Raw genomic sequence first — 13,461 nt, 5'->3', positions numbered from 1 at the left:
TCTACTGGATCTGAGCACAGCATTTGACACGGTAAATCACAATATTTCTGGTACTGTTCTAAATTCGTTGAATTCTATCTCACAGAAGGTTTTATGCAAGTATTAATAAATGTCTGACATTCTTAATTTAATGACTTGTACTCTTCTTTGAGTGTGTCCAGTGCTTTGATAATGAGAACAAATGTTAAAAACTTTAAAACTTATTGTCTGAGAAACCAGTCCATTATTTTTGACTCTGAGATAAATTTTATTCCACAGATTATAAATATAACAATCAGTATTTTTTGTCATAACGACAATGACGAGGCAGACCCAGATGCTGGAACCCGGAAGTAAACTCAGGCTAGAAGATCTTTAGAATGGGTTTAATAGACAATCCCAGAGTTCCGGAATATAGCATGAACCAGAGGTGAGTATTAGGCGTGGAAACCGGAGCTTCTTGAGAGTACATCTTGGAGACTGCGTCGGAGCCCGTGAGTGAGATGGAGCCAGTGACGAACGAACCAGAGGGCTGTGAGGAGGACTTCGTGGCTTGAGCGGAGGAGACGAGGAGTGAACACGATAACCAGCTGCACCCGTGGTGTAGAGGACCTGAAGGAGCACAAAGGAGGTTAGTTCAAGGCTAGACTTGAATTGGCGTAACTTAACTTGAGCCAGACGTAAGCACCGGAGAGTGTACAACGGACTGGCCTCGAATGCTGGGATGGATCTTCTTATGAAGGTCAGCAGGTGATGAGATGATGTGAGGCAGCTGGTTCCAATGAGCAGAGTTAGGAAGGGGGTGGTAACTGACAGAGGTACAGTGACATTTTTATCCCCTTTAAAAAATTGCCAGAGTTTGCCCAATTCTCTCTCTTGCCAGCAAAGAGGTGCTAATGCATGCTTTTATTTATAGCATATAAGATATTTGTAAGGCCCTGACCTCTGGTCTTTCCAGCAGAAGGACATCAAACCTTCAACTATTACAGAACTCAGCCGCACGTGTGCTGGTAAGGACCAGAGACCAGGAACACATGTGCGCTGTTAACACAGACGGTGTTGCCAGATTAGGCAGTTTTCCACTCAACTCAGGCGGGCTTTTGCTCAAATTGGGTCTTCTTTTTGCCCACTCCGGCAACACTGCAGACAGCTAGACACTGTGCTCACATAAACTCTGTAAGTCAATCTAAGCAAAGAAAAACTGCAATGGCAGTCTCAATGTCATCACGCTAGAATCAATACTTCACCTTAGTACCGATACTATCCATACTCAATCGATTCGCCCACCCAAAATTACTATGTGGTGGACGCGTTGCTCTGTGTGTGAGCAGATGGGGTTGTGGGCATTATATTGGTGGTATTTGACTTACATATTGTTTTGTGTAATGTGTTGCTTTTTGTTTTTAAAATTGCACTATGTTTTTATGTAAAGCACTTTGAGTAACACAAGTTGGAAAAGTTCTATGCAAATAAACCTTAACTTGAACAGGTGACATATGAATTAAGGCAGCTGAAAAAAAGCAACCAACACTGCTGTCTAGAATTTGAAATAGGAGAGTCTTACAGATTTTTCAGTGTGCCACATGGTCATTTATTTATAATTTATGAGTCTTCAGTAGAAACAGTAAAGCACACACTCAGCAGGCAAACACTCTCTTGTCACATTTTATCCATTATGAGCGCAAGCGTGTATCTTTGTCAGCGTGCACAACTGTATTTTATTTTTCACTTCAGGGATTCAGTAAATTTGATTCTGGTCCTCCGATATTCCCTTTGTCCTGACCTCGGATGTTCCACTGTAATGTTAACTTTATGTTATCTGAATATTTTACAGCACCAACACAAATCAAGTAAATACAAAGTGATTTATTTTTCATGACAACATGGCTTCCAGGAGCCATTCAAATGTCCCTTTGTGTCACTGAATCATTGTGTAGTGTTGCATAAAGTGTGTGTTTGACAGGGTACATGCCATGTGTTTCAAAATTCTACCATAGCAATTGAAACTATTAAAACAATGAAATAATTACAATAAAATAAAAATTGAACTTTTTTTCTTTTTTTACTCTCATGCATTAAAAAAAATTAAAGATTGGCAATGACACAGAGCAACAAGTGAGTGTTTTTTTTTTTTTGTGTTGGCTGAGGTCAGTGTGAGCAAATGCTAGAAATTCTATGCAGCCCCTGAATGCACCTCCTGCTGTGGCGAACGTGACCATTAAATCTGCGCAGAAAAGTCAGAATTAAATGTTTGAGACAATTCTGGGATGAATGTTTGTGGTAGCCAATTGGGGAGGGGGGAGGCAGACACTTTACATACTCACTCTACAGCACCTATGTAGTTAGTTAATTAAGCTGCATGCATTCTTGAGTTTTCCACTCGGCCGCTGGGGAATTTTGTGTTCGGCAGGTGCCTGTATTTTAGAACATTGGCCATAACAGCACACTGTAAACCCGAATAGTCCAATGAGCTCAAAAGTTTTATAATCACAGAACTCAAAAGTAACAAGTTGAGTCAGCTTAAAACCTATAAGCCGATTCAACTTTGACCACAGTTATATCTTCATTGGACTGAAACATTTTGAGTATTTGAGTTGAGATATATTAAAGTTTTTTAGTTAAAAGAATTAAAATATGCTAGTTCAGTAAAGTAAGAATCTTTAAGTTAATTAAATAAAAAGTTATAGTTTACAATTAATTAAATTGTTTTATTTTATTCAACTCAAACATTTTAAGTTCAAATTAACTTATACTTTTTAAGTAAGTTAACTTAAAAATTATTACGTAAACGGTTTCCTCAAAAATTGAGTTCACTGAACTTATTCGGGTTTACAGTGCAATGTTACTGTGACCTAACAGACTTCTTCTTTCTTTTAGACTTGTGTCCGTCACATACACAAAATCCTCGGAGAGCAGATCCAATGGAAGGTCCGGGCAGCTAACAAGTATGTTTCTTTCTCATTATTGTTTTAGGAAACTTGAAAAGAAATGCAGTCAGTTATAAAATATTGTCTCTTTTTTTTTTATACTTCAGAACACCGCACAATGAAGAGGTGACGCAGCAGTGAAAGATGTGGAACCAAATTGGAGTTTCCACCAAGTTAGAAGTAAGCACCAATATGAAGTTGGATTTACACTACTCACCATAAGATAATGGATAATTAAGATAAGCCACTGTGACAGTCTGCTTGGCACATTTTGAGCATTCCACTTTGGAAACATGTTTGCAATATGTTGACCTCATCTTCTGTATATTTCATATTTCCATCGGCTAGGAGCTTGTAATCGAGCTATTGACAGTCTCAAGAGCAAAGAGAGAATGGAGATGGAAGCAAGATGATTTGGTGAGTTGTCCTATCTGTGACCTTCATTCATTTACTCAGGTCATTACATGGTTCAGTTGAACTGTGTATGTGTGTGTATACGTGTATATGTGTGTGTATGTTGTTTCCTCTAATTAAAAGAATATTTTCCTTTCCTGTTGATCCACAGCTCTTCAAAAAGAGGGTCATAATTACTGAGAAGATTCTCAATCAATAGGATCTGTCATTTATAAAAGGAACCAATGCAAACTATGTCAGCGACGAGGAAAAACCATCTTATTATTAAGCCTTGCCAAAGAGGCGCTCCACTAGGCTAACCAGGGTGATGCTAAAATGCCAGAAAGCCTTGGATGAAAACAGGAAGAGTGGAATTGAGCCAAAATCAACGCACATGAGACACTCAGGTGGCTTCACTGTAAGGAACCCACCACCAGTCAAGAGCTGCTATCTGGCAGAAGAGAGTAATATACTCTTAAAAAAACAAAACAAAAGGATGCATGTTTGTGTGTGGTGTTTGGTATTTTACTATTATTATTTTTTTAAATAAAATATTTTTGAGTAATACTGGTTTTCTGTCACCTTTTATTTATTATGTATTTTTGAGATGACTAGTATCTTGAAATATCCTGACATACATCACTAGTGTTTGTTCTTCAGATATGCCTTCTGGCCATATGTTCCAAATCCTAACCTCAGATATGACCGGTATACGGACATCAGATGTCAACAGATATAACATGGATAGAATCTGGAAATATCATGACCTTGGATATCCCTAGTGACGCATCTGATATATGGAGAGAATCTCATCTCCAGATATCAGTATAATAGTGTCCCATATTTGGAGTTCATATGCTCAGGACATGAACTTAGAAACCGTCATATCCGGAGAGTATCCACCATGGATATCACCAGGTATGGGGTATTTCTGAGGATATCCAGACCAATATATTTTTGTTTCTGGGGGCTTTTGCGCAGTGGTGGGGGCTTAGGACTCCCTCTCGTGTTTCTCATCTTGGCCCCAGCGTAGCTCTCCAGCATAGTTGAATCTGTCAGCTCTGATCTGCTCGCTCAGCTGTTGGACAGGACAAGTTAAAAAAAATAAATAAAAAAAAGCCTCACCTACTAAAGTGGCCAGTAAAATCGTTTTTCAACCCGCCTGGTGCGCCTTATAGAGCGGAAAATACAATATTTTTGAAGCTCCAGAAACTTGACTTTTTAAAAAGTAAATCTGAACTGAAAAGAAGTATGCACTTTTTCTGCAGAACCATCTTTCCAGCTTTAATTTGCAAGCCAAACTACCTCAACAATGTTCCACTATAGGCTTCAAAAACATGGCTGAATTTTTCCTAAAGCATTACAGTGGAGCATAGAGCTCCTGTGGTTCATTTTACCAATTGAGTTACCTGATGTTTTTAGGTACTACAATGCTTCTTTCCAGTAGGGAATTAAGAAAATGAGACGTAAGTTCTACTAATGTCTTTTCGCTAGTCTCCAGAAACAGTTTAAAGCTTTTCCTTGTGTTATATTTGATTTTTCCTTTACCATAAAAACCTCTTCTGTTCCAGCTCAAGTTTACAGAATAAACTTAGTAATTTTTACAAAAAAATGTGTTTCCAGCTGCACACCAATAATGGTGCAAGAGAAACAAAAGAGGAATATTAAGAAGTTAATGTAGAGTTTGATCCTTACAATTTTGTTTTATTCTTTTATTTGCTGATTTCATTCCTACATTTATCAAAATATTGCCTCACGTTAATTTGTTTACTTTCTATTAAATTTTGGCACAATTCTAAGACCTAATAAACACTGTCTTCTTTAAACTTGTTCATGACTGCACAAATGTGAGAAATGTAGTTCTCTAAAACATATTTTAAATCAAGTATTTATTTGCATCACTTTATCTTGAAACAGTTTAGACAACTTTTAAACATAAATTTCTGCTCTATGTGATTCTCACATCTGATCTGATATCCAGGCGTACCAGCCCCTACCCAGGGCAGTCTGTTATCGGGGCACCAGAGACAGAAAATACTCATAAATATTTGTCTTTATTTTTATCTTTCATGATAACTACCCTGTCAAACTCCAAAAAGTCAACAGGGAGGTAAAGCTTAGTCTGAAACAAAACAGCTTTTCTTTCCTTCAATAAATTCCCAGTCAACAAAGACCTACACAAAAAACAGTGAAGTTGACCTTTGGTTTCTGGACATTAAAGCCCAAGAGACCTGCTGTTTCTGACCTTTATCTTTATGTATAGGTGTATACTATAGTTTGAGGTGACTTCTCCTTGTGTATAGATGTTTTTTTTCACAAAAATGTTTTTAAAAAGGATTCCTTATAGTTATCCCAAATATGAACACTCCCACTCCTCCACAGTCGCTTAGGGATGTTTTGGGACTGTACTTCCAGCAACAACTACTTAATTAGTGCCAACAGCACGTACTTGCCAAGCCTAAATTGCACTGATTTACGCTCCTGGTTCCAAACACATGAAACATCTGTTATACTGTTGTTTTAGTACATGTAAAGCTTGTGATCCTCATTTTCTTATTGTACTTGCATAGAAAAATGTAGTCATTTTAAAAGAGGGGTGTATTTTTTTTATTCCAGTTAAGATACACTGATGCCTTTTAGGGGTAAACACCTTCTCATGAAAACAAAGGATTTTATCCCTACTGTATTAATAGTAGGTTATTAAAATCATAGGAATATCCCCTATATTTAGTTTATTTTTAATCCACAAAGTTGACATTTCCATACAGTTCTGTATATGTTTTCAAACACAAAATGTCTGAATCACAAACAGGAAGTGTTATCTGTATTGATGTTAGATGGTCGATATGGATGTTTTTATGTAGGCAGATCAGTGATATCCAAAATTGCTCCATTGGGGTTAAAAGTGATCATGCTCTGTGGTGCTCCTGGCAATTGAAATCATCTTTTGAAGTTTTCTCTCTTTAATGCACAACTTATCACAGGTGAATCTGGACTAGCAGCAACATTTTCCACATGTTTACAAAACCCTTATTTCAAGAAATGAAATCAAGTCGCCATCATCACCCTCAGCAACGCAAGTTTAAGCCACCTCTTCCAATGAAAAGTCTGTGTGCGCTTCCATCCTCAACCATCTTTTGTTTACGCATTGCTACGTAAGTTTCTACTTAAGTTTTTACGACTGTTTTTGGGCTCTACGTACAAAACCACTGAACGCGCATTGAAATTTACACCAGAATGAACTTTTAAGATTGAGATTTGGACGGCGTCCCTTTTAATTCTTGCAAGTGCAAACCGTTTGAAAAGTGATCATGGAGGAGAAATTAATAATTGGGGTTTGTGCCCGGACAGAATTATATTGGTCTAGATGACCCAACTCCCAATGTCAAAGTGCCTATGATAGCACAAGGGGTAAACAGTAGAAAAAGAAGAAGCCCCTCCCTGCTAGTATGAACACCATAAACATTTAAGAACACTGTAAGCTAGCAGGAGAGCGTGTAAACAAAGGGATGGTGCAAAGTCAGGGCAGGATTACTCTGCACAAAGAGTCCCACCCATAGCTCAGAGGTGAATTTCTGAATGAACCCCTGCCGCTCTGCTGAAACTACACAGGTTTTTTTTAATTTGCAAATAGACAGCATATTTATAATCCAAACACCACTGGAAACACTTTGAATATAGATCAGAAGGTAATTGAAGCAGGACTTTAAGGTCTAGGATCAATGTAATGGTCAACCATTATGTTTAATACCTTCACACATAAATGGAGATGAAAGATCACGCACCAGTAGAAGGTATACATATATTTTATTTAACTTTATATGAAATTTGCTTTGAGATCTTTTGAAAATAAATATCTGCCTGGGGCAGCAAAAATGTCAAAACAATTTTACAATACCTAAAAGCTGCAATAAAAAAGCCAAGTCAATAAACCAGTCTCTACGTTGACACTTGAAGGACAGTTTTATAGGTCTGATCCCAACTGATCTGACAAACTGCTCTGTCTGGCTCCAGGTGGATTTGGAAGATCAGGCAGGAAAAACTCTACACTTTGTGAGACAGTGCATTCCTCATTTCTATAGCTTAAGCTGGCAGAAGAAAGATTGCATTCTCTCCCCAGTTTTCTCATCTACAGCCAAAAATTACAAAATGAGTGCTGCAAAGTCTTTGTTTGATCCCTAAAGCTTATAAAATAAAAATTTGAATGAATCACTTCATGTTTCAGAATCAGGATTTATTTAGAATCAGAATCTTTTTATTATCATTATGCAATGCAAAACGATTTTTTTCAGCAGCTCTTTCTCAATAAATAATTAAATAATTGCACATAGAAATTTTAAAGTACAGGCAGAGCATTGTCAAAAGAGTAGTGGCAGGGGATTAGTGAGTTATATTAAGTCTGTGTGTGTGGGGGGGGGTGTGTGACACAATTGTGTGATGGGGGGATGGAGGGGTGGATGGACCTCAGCTCTGGGAAAGAAGCTGTTTCTCAGTCTACTTGTGTGAGTTTTCATGTTCCTGTATCCCTTTGAAGAGGGCAGAGGTACAAACAATTAGGGTGGGTGGGGTCTGCTGCTATACGACCAGTCTTCCGTCTGACCCGCCTGTCGTACACTGAGTGGAGTTGTGGGAGAGGTCCTCCCACAATCCCCTGTGCAGTTTTTACCACCCGGGCCAAGTCTTTTCTGTCTAGAGTAGTGCAGCTCCCGTACCACACTGTAGCACTCAGACAGAGGATGCTTTCAATGGTTGCTCTGTAGAAGTTTCCCAGAAGTTGTGTTGAGAGTCCAGTCCTTTTTAGCTTCCTGAGGAAGAAGAGTCTCTGTTGAGTCTTCTTCACCAGGTGGGATGTGTGCAGCGACCAGGTGAGGTCAGATGTGATGTGGATCCCCAGGAACTTGATGTGGTCCACCCGCTCCACCTCCTCCCCATGAATGAGGAGAGTGTGTGTACCACCTTCCTTCTGAAGTCCACAATGACCTCCTTGGTCTTTGACGTGTTCAGGATGAGGTCGTTGTCGGCACACCATCCTGTTAGGTGCTGGACCTCCTCTCTGTAGTGGGTCTCATCGTTGTTCAATATGAGATCTACTATGGTGGTGTCATCGGCAAATTTTACAACCATGTTTGCTGGATGAATGGCAGATCAGTCATGGGTGAACAGAATGAAAAGGGCCGGGCTGAGGACAGACCCCTGTGGTCTTCCTGTGCTCAGGATCAGTGTGGATGATGTTGCCTCCCCGATTCTTACCACTTGAGGCCTGTTGGTGATAAAAGTCCCTGATCCAGAGACACAGAGAGGTAGGCAGTCCCAGGTTGGAATAAATATACATTTTCTAATTAAAAATTGAAAATTAAATTTTTAGACATGTCTATTCTGTGATATCTTTTTTTCTGTGTGGGTTTTCAACATTTCTTTGGCAAAAATGTAGCAAATTTACAAATTTCCTGATCAATGCACAAGAGCGGCAGGTGAGGCACCGGCAGCCCACGCCTCTGCTGCGCCCAGCCTGCACTGCACACACTGACAGGAGCTGCAGCTGACGCATGTGCCTGAGATGTAACAATGCCTTTGTATTCTGTCTTTCTAACATCATAAAAGACACTATTTTTTAACCTCAATATTTTTAGAGTCATTATCTAAATGGATGATTACGTGTCTAAACTCAGGTATTTGTTTGGACACGTCACTCAGAAGAGACGGTGCATGGACTTCATTTAAATAAGCTAGGTACATATGTCTGTAAATCTGACCAATGATGTCAGTGCCTCACCAGGCATGAACCTCAGCGCGCGTCACTGACTTCCTGCTACCCAGAGTGCAATGCAACTACAGACTCAAATAAAATACAGGAAAATCAATACTGACGGAATAATTACTTTTAACTTGAACTGCTAACAAAGATTTATGAATTATTTATCAATAACATAAACAAAAACCTCTTTTTTGTTGTTGTTGCTACCTCTAAACCATTTTACTGAGGGCCGAACGATGGCCATCCACTACACTATCCATCTGCAACATCCAGTGTTGCATGGCAATCATTAAAGAACAAGATTGTTGGAAATGTAGTCTCATGTATGTCTGGGCCCACTGCAGCCATTTCTGCTTGCGGTGTTGTTTAGGGGTGGCCAAATAGAAGGTTTACATATAACTGCAAGCCTCTGGAGGATCCTACACCCTGATATTTGTGGGAATCCAGAGACACCAACAGCTTCAAATATGTGCTTGCTGCTTTGTAATGGTATTTTAGCTGCTGCTCTCTTAATCCAATGTATTTGTCGGGCAGAATCCTTCTTCATTCTGCCTTTATCTGCACCAACCTGTGTGTGCTCCGAATCAGCCACAAATTACTTAATAGTACAAGGATCACGCTTGCCTTATTTGTGAAATATCCAAGGTTTTCATACCTTGTCCAAGGCATTTAACCATTTCACGCTTTTTAGCACCAGAGAGATCTTTTTCCCCATGCTTGAAAATGTTGGTCAGCTTTATAACGTGGAACGTCCTTTTTTAGTCACCTAGCAAACTAATTATCACTGGTGTATGAGATTTATATCAGCGATTCAAAGAGCTCTGAAACACAATATCATCCATAAGTTTATTTTTAAAAACAAAGTAAAAACCTAATCATACAGCTTTTATCCGCAGATGCTGACTTTATTGATAATATTTAATGGTTATATATTGTTGCTGTGAGGATTGTTAAGTTTAGTTTGGTTTTTATTGGTGTTTTTGGTCATGTTCTATCCCCTGAACCCACTCCATGAACCAACTCCAGGTTCATGTTATTTATCCACAGCTATCTTCATTTCTGTTATCAGTGTGTAAGTGTCTGATTAAGGTCTACATTGTCACTTCATCTGCTTTATCCCCCTATTCCTTGGTGTTTGTCCTGTTTAGGTTTATTTATTAAATGTTTACGTTCCTGCCACCAATCCCAGTTTCCTGCATTTTGAGTCCTACACCTCCAAGTCCTGAGAAATGCTCCCAATGTGAGTAATGTTCTATTTTGGGATTCACAGCCAGCTAAATTCTGTTTTGGATCTTATCCTCTTAACACAGGCTTTTGTTGTAATTAATATGATTTTAATGCAAAATATTATGAAAGTGAATGCTGCTACATTTAAAGAAGGCAATTCTTATAAGAAAACAGATTAATTTAGTGACAGACCTGTTGTGAAGAATCTATGAACTCTTCATAAATAAGGTTAATTTGTTTTGAAAATACACCCAAAGTTTTTTTTTTACTTAGAACCCAACTTCCTGTCCCTGCACGATCTCCTCTGTGTTGAACGGTTGCGCCATGACGTCTGTCAAAAGTAGAAACTGACTCCTTGACTAATATAAACTGTTTTTTTGAAATATCAACCATACTTAAGCTCAATGAATCAGTGGACGGTGACTAGTTAGACCAGCACTCACAGGTTCAAGTAGCTTCACTGTCATGTGTGTTTAGATGTCAGTGGGCAGCAGTTTCAGTCTTTGTCTCTAACGTTCTCTCTCTTTGGTGACTCAGAGTCCGAGTGGAGCCACAAAGACAGAAGCGGAACCTCAGAACCCTGATAGAATACCAGGAGATTTTTTTTTTGTTAACACACACCAAAAAAAAAAAACAGTGGGCACTAGGGAAAAAACGGGCAGGTGCTCAAGCAGCCTTAGGGCTCTATTTGTGAAAGTGCCTGTAAGTGAAAATTGATGGTGACTAGTTGGGTAGATTTGGTCAGCGCTTCAAAATGGCAAATGCACTATTTTCTTTTTTGATTGGCAGGGTATCGGACCCTAAAACCCATTGATCTACTGTCTCCCCCAATTGTCTATTCTCAGACTGTTGAGATGGGAAAGTAAACTGGTCTCAATGTGTTTGCATGACTTACGGCTCAAGATACGATTGATCACTTGATAGATCATTTGTTTACTGTATATCTGTCACAGTATTTAATTGGTTGTGGTTGCTGTTCATGGAGACTGATTTGCTGGCTGTCAGACAATTTCTCTAACTTAATTTTCTGTGAAAAAAGAAAGGAATTATTGCTAATTATTGTTTTTAGGGATTGTTTAAATCCCTCAAACCTAACTGGGTGGCTAATAATATACTTTTTTTAAATGAGTTTAACCCTTTTTTTTGTACCCTGAATTTAAACTGAAACTTTAGTTTGGGGCAAACTTTATATAGCACAAGTGAAAAAAGGGGGGAGAAAAAGTAAGAGTGACTGAGATAGAAACTAAATGTGGCAGTGTAAGGGGGATACTGATGCGGTGATGTGTTTGGCTTTGACAGACTGCACTCTGTTTCACTCCTGAACACACATAATAAGTTTCCCTCTGATTCCTCCTCGGAGCTTGCAGCTGGCAACAAAGGAATGACAGATATTGATGGGAAAAACTATGCTAGAAAGACACATGGTGAATGCTAGGAAATGCACTTTCTTTTAGCATTTACTTTTCAACTTCATAAGAGATGTTGTTTGGTTTAATTTATGGTTGACTTATATGTAAACATTTCTGGTGAACACAAATAAAAATACACTCATTGTAAAAAGAAAAAAATGTTGATGCTTTTAAGAAAAGAACATTAGGTCCTTTTATCTTTGTGTACTCTTTTGAAGGTGTCTGCGGATATCGTTGTCTCTCTGAAGGATGGAGAATGAATAAGAAGTAACTCTTCTTAGTGACACATAGTGGTTCTAGAAAAGACAAAGGTTTAAAGTTTAACTTCAGGGAAGGCAAATATCGCACAAAGGCTAACATAATTAAAGGCGACTTGGGTAAAGATTAAGCAGACAAGGGTCAGAGAAGGTCCTTTTTCTTTCCTGATGCAAATGTGCTAAATACATTTCTTTTGTGCCTTATTATGGAACAAATTAATTAAATGTTTGCTCTTTTGCCAGATTGGAATATTGGCTGAGGCTTAAGAGCAACAAAAAAAAGAAACCCAGTAGAAATGCACTTGTTAAAAAAAAAATCTCCACAGGTTGTAACACATGACTAAATGAGTCTATCAAGCATATCTCTTTTTTTCTAAGATTATGTGTTTAAATGAGAGGTGTCAAATTATCTTGTAATTCACAATTAAAACACAGATTAATGGGTTTTGTCATGTTTATGATAAACGAAAACAGACCCAGAGGCTGGAACCCGGAAAGATCAAGGACACGAGAATGGATATGGTCTCTGATTTATTGTCCAGGATGAAACAGTTATCCAGGGAAGTGTTCTGTGGCAGATGGAGGAATCTGCGATGGCGTCTTGGGATGATGGAGGACCGTGAGTCCCAGTGGAAGAGGAAGTGAGAACTGGATGCGGTCCAAGACGGTGAGTGAAGCAGTCCTCGTTTCTGTGGCGATGCGTAGTTCACGTTTGGAGCGGACCAGTGAGGCTTTGTCTTGAAGGATGATGGTGGCAGCTGTGTGGCGTGTTAAAATAAAATATGTCAAACACAAGAGGTCTTCAGCTCTCATTTGTTTGCCCAGCTGTTGGACAGGACAAGTTAAAAAAAAAAGACGTTGGTGATGTAGAGCAATGGAGTAGGCTTAAGATTGGAGGCCTTAAACTCAGATGTAAATCTCAGAAGAAAGGACCAGTGGGCAACTGCAGCGACCAGGAGTGGTGCAGTGGTGTCCGCAGTGTCAACTGGGGCGCTATTTGTTGGGTCTGCCTCTGCCTTTCCTGTTGTGCTAAAGCCAGCATCCACTCAGAACTCTTGTTTAGTAACAACAATCTGTTTTAATATATTTTTATGGTAAAGTGTGAGTGTGTTTTTAGTACTTGTATGTTTTCTCTCTTATTTTTTTACATTTTATACACTATATTACCGTAAGTATTTGTTCATCTGCCTTGAATCACATATGACCTGTAGTGCCATGTTGGTCCACCTTTTAAAGCTATACATCATTAACTCATCTGGAAAGGCTGTCTGGCAGGTTGAGGAGTGCGCTTATAGACATTTTTGACCATTCTTCCAAAAACGCATTGGTGAGGTCACACACTAATGTCGGTGGAGAAGGCCTGGCTCTCAGTCTCCAATTCATCCCAAAAGTGTTATATCGGATTCAGGTTTTCAGATTTTGTGCAGGCCAGTCAAGTTCATCCACACCAAATGTTGTCATCCATGTCTTTATGGTCTTTGTTTTGTGCACTGGTGCACAGTCATGTTGGAAGA

This window comes from Oryzias latipes, chromosome 22 (genome assembly GCF_002234675.1).
Source record: "Oryzias latipes chromosome 22, ASM223467v1".
Taxonomy (NCBI): Eukaryota; Metazoa; Chordata; class Actinopteri; order Beloniformes; family Adrianichthyidae; genus Oryzias; species Oryzias latipes.
Note: the sequence above shows the minus strand (reverse complement) of the source record.